Source organism: Ochotona curzoniae, unplaced genomic scaffold (genome assembly GCF_017591425.1).
Source record: "Ochotona curzoniae isolate NIBS_2020 unplaced genomic scaffold, NIBS_Ocur_1.0 contig_908, whole genome shotgun sequence".
NCBI lineage: Eukaryota > Metazoa > Chordata > Mammalia > Lagomorpha > Ochotonidae > Ochotona > Ochotona curzoniae.
In genome coordinates, this window is record NW_024466607.1 from 35,804,063 (window position 1) to 35,807,205 (window position 3,143).

Consider the following 3,143-nt stretch of genomic DNA (forward strand, 5'->3'; position numbering starts at 1 on the left):
GGGGGCCAGGGAGTGTCCCACCAAGAATGCCCCTCTACGAGCCTACGGGCCCAAACCTAACCTGCAGGTGTAAGGGCCAGGCAGCCTTTGATTACCGATTCACTGAAACAGCTCACTTAGCTGGCATGGTGCAAAGCTATTGTCACACAGTATTCAAAAAATAAGACCTACAATTTACAGTTGTTGGATAGCAGAAATACTCTCTTATCATTGATATTCTCTTTTATACACACACACACTCGGGTCAACAAAAGGAAACTTTATTGAGACCACGGGGTGTGGGCGGGCGGGGCCTTATTTGACCTTCTTCTTGGGGCGCAGGTTGTTGGAGTGGCCACATTTCTTCTTGCGGCAGTTGACGGCGCAGGGGTGCAGGCGGGCACAGCGCTTGCAGCAGATCATCTTGCTACAGTTGTATTTCTGGGCGAGCTGGCGCAGGGACGGCTCGATGGTGCCGCCCCACTGGCCAAGCACCAGGTGCAGCGTGGACTCTTTCTGGAGTACCGCCACCCTCCAGCTGCTTGCCGGCAAAGATCAGACTCGGCTGGTCCTGGGGGATGCCCTCTTTGTCCTGGATCTTCGCCTTGACGTTTGTGATGGTGCCGCTGGCGAGGCTGATGGTCTTGCCCGTCAGGGTATTCACGAAGATCTACATTGTGGCATCTGAGGGACCACTCCAGCGCCCGGCTGGACAGAATATTCTCTTATATTTTAATGGTATGTATTTTATTTTAAATTTGTAGTTGAAAACGTATTTGCCAGGAACTCAATCCTGGTGTCTTTTGTGGGTCAGGAACCCGGTTAATTGTCCCTCATGGTTGGTATCAGTAGGAGGAGGTTCTGAACTCAGAGCCTTGAATGCAATGTTCGTTTGGAGTGAACTCTGCCGACTGCTGTCACATTACACAGAGCTCCTGAAGCAGAAAGGAGATGATGGTTTGATCACTACCAAATTCACCATTGTGGTCATTCTAGGGGCCTCTCCTCTCCAGGAAGACAGTGTTTTACCTGGCAAGATCCTTCAAAAGGCTTCATTCTATGTAAAGAAAGAGGAAGACGCCACTCAACTTATGGAGTTTCCTTACAGTGAATATCGCATGCACATTTTACTGACAGTGTTTTAGGAAATACAAATCACGCTGTCCTTGGCACTGCTCTTTGAATGATTTTTAGCATTCAAGATTGTAAGTGGCAGAAACTGCCTTGATTATATTCCACAGTGAGAATATATCAGAAATGTTACTGAAAATTATGGATCAGTAGGTTGGAATAACCAGTCCCCAAAGCTGGTCATCTTTATTTCAAGAGATGTACATATGTAACCGATGTTTCAATAATAGTTACTACTAGACATACTAACTGGTGAGTTTCTTGTCTAGTCTAATATAAGACTCCATCACAATTCCAAACTATTTCATAAACTAATTTTTAAAATAAAATCATAATCTTTCAAAGTTTGAGTTTCTGGTTCCAGTTTTGAAGGCTAAACATACAGACTACACAATCACATATAAGCATTCTTCAAGGAATTCATGGCAAAAAAGAGTTTTAAAATAGTGTGCAAGGTGGTATGGCAGTTAAGATGTGGCTTGAATGCACACGTCCAATATCAGAGTGCGTGAGTTAGTATCCGGGCTCTGGTTCCCCCTGCAATTTCCTGCTAATGGCTCGCTGGTAGGCAGCAGGGTGAGGGCTCAAGTACGTGGAGCCCTGCCACTCCAAAAGGAGTTTGATATTGAGTTTCTGGCTCTTGCCTTCAGCCTCACATGGTGTAGGCATTTGGGCAGTGAACCAGTGGACAGGCAATTTACCTCTCTGTTTCTGACTTTCTTTCAGTCTCACAAATGAATAAGCTTTTTAAAAAGTGAACACTTATTTTCCACAAACTTTTAAAGAGCTTTCAAATATAAAGAAGGTGGATGATGAAGCCGAGGAAAATAAGTGATAGATTACCCTAGATCAGATGCCGCTAGAATCCATAAAAATACAATACTCAACAATGGAGTTTTTGATATTAGACTATAATGAAAGCAGAGGGCAGTGCTATAAGAATGAGCTATTTTTGCTTCTATGACAATTATGCCAATAGAAAATAGTATATCAAGTTCATAGTGCTGAAGCTGGTGCATAAAGTGATTTGGTTTTTTTTTTTTTTCAACCGAGTATCAATAGAATCAAATTCAGTTAGCAACATGTACAAGGTTCCTCTGTGAATTGAGAAACGTCTTTATTCAATTTGACACATTTCAGCCATTCTTAGTCAATAGCTCCCTCTTTGGACGAAAGAAAGATAACATTCTTGTTTATGGTATTTAAAAACTCAATTTACAACACTTCTCTGTTGAGATCTATTCTATTATTGTTAGAACAAAACCCAGTTCTTACGGAACAAGTAAAGTACCTAGAAATAGGAAGTTGAAATAAACTGCATTAATTCAGTGCTACAATTAGAGCAAAATGTATTTCAGATTAATGAATTTATACTTTGGCATCATGGTTTAATGGCAAAAAAAAAAAAAACCCTAAACATATCTATTACTGCAGTCTAGATTCAATACAACACACCCAACTCTAAGTTTTGGAACTCATTTTTATATCTGCCCTTTCTTTGTTTGCTTTCTCTGCATGTTTTTGACTTTCTGATGCTCTGCAGAGTTACAAAATAAGAAGGAGAGAGAGAGAGAGAAAGAAAGAGATCTTCCATCCATTGATTCACTTCCAAAATTGCCACAGTGGCTGGAGCTGGGCTAATCTGAAGTCAGGAGCCAGAAACTTCTTCCGGGTCTCCCACATGTATTCAATGCCCCAAGGACTTAGACTGCCATCTGCTTCTTCCCCAGGCCTTTAAAGAGAGCTGGTTAAAAGTGGAGTAGCCAGCATTCAAACTGGTGCTTATATGGGATGATGGAACCACAGACACATGCTTAGCCATGGCACTGGCTGCATTATTATTTTTATATAATTTCCTAGGAATAAAATGGTTATGTTGAGTGGTTTTTTCACAGTGCTTGTGCAAGTTGTTTCAAAAAAGAAATTTCATTTTGAAAGTTTTTAAATGTATCATTTTTGATTGATTGTTTTAAGCAAGGACACTTTACCAAGTCCTTGTTTCCACACCCAGCACCCTATCCAACTACATGACC

The 3,143-nt window shown here is 41.5% G+C and overlaps 1 pseudogene; it reads right to left on the reverse strand.

The window, feature by feature from the left end:
- Positions 1-278: 278 nt before the first annotated feature.
- Positions 279-658, reverse strand: LOC121166041 (annotated as a pseudogene).
- Between the last annotated feature and the right edge of the window lie 2,485 nt (positions 659-3,143).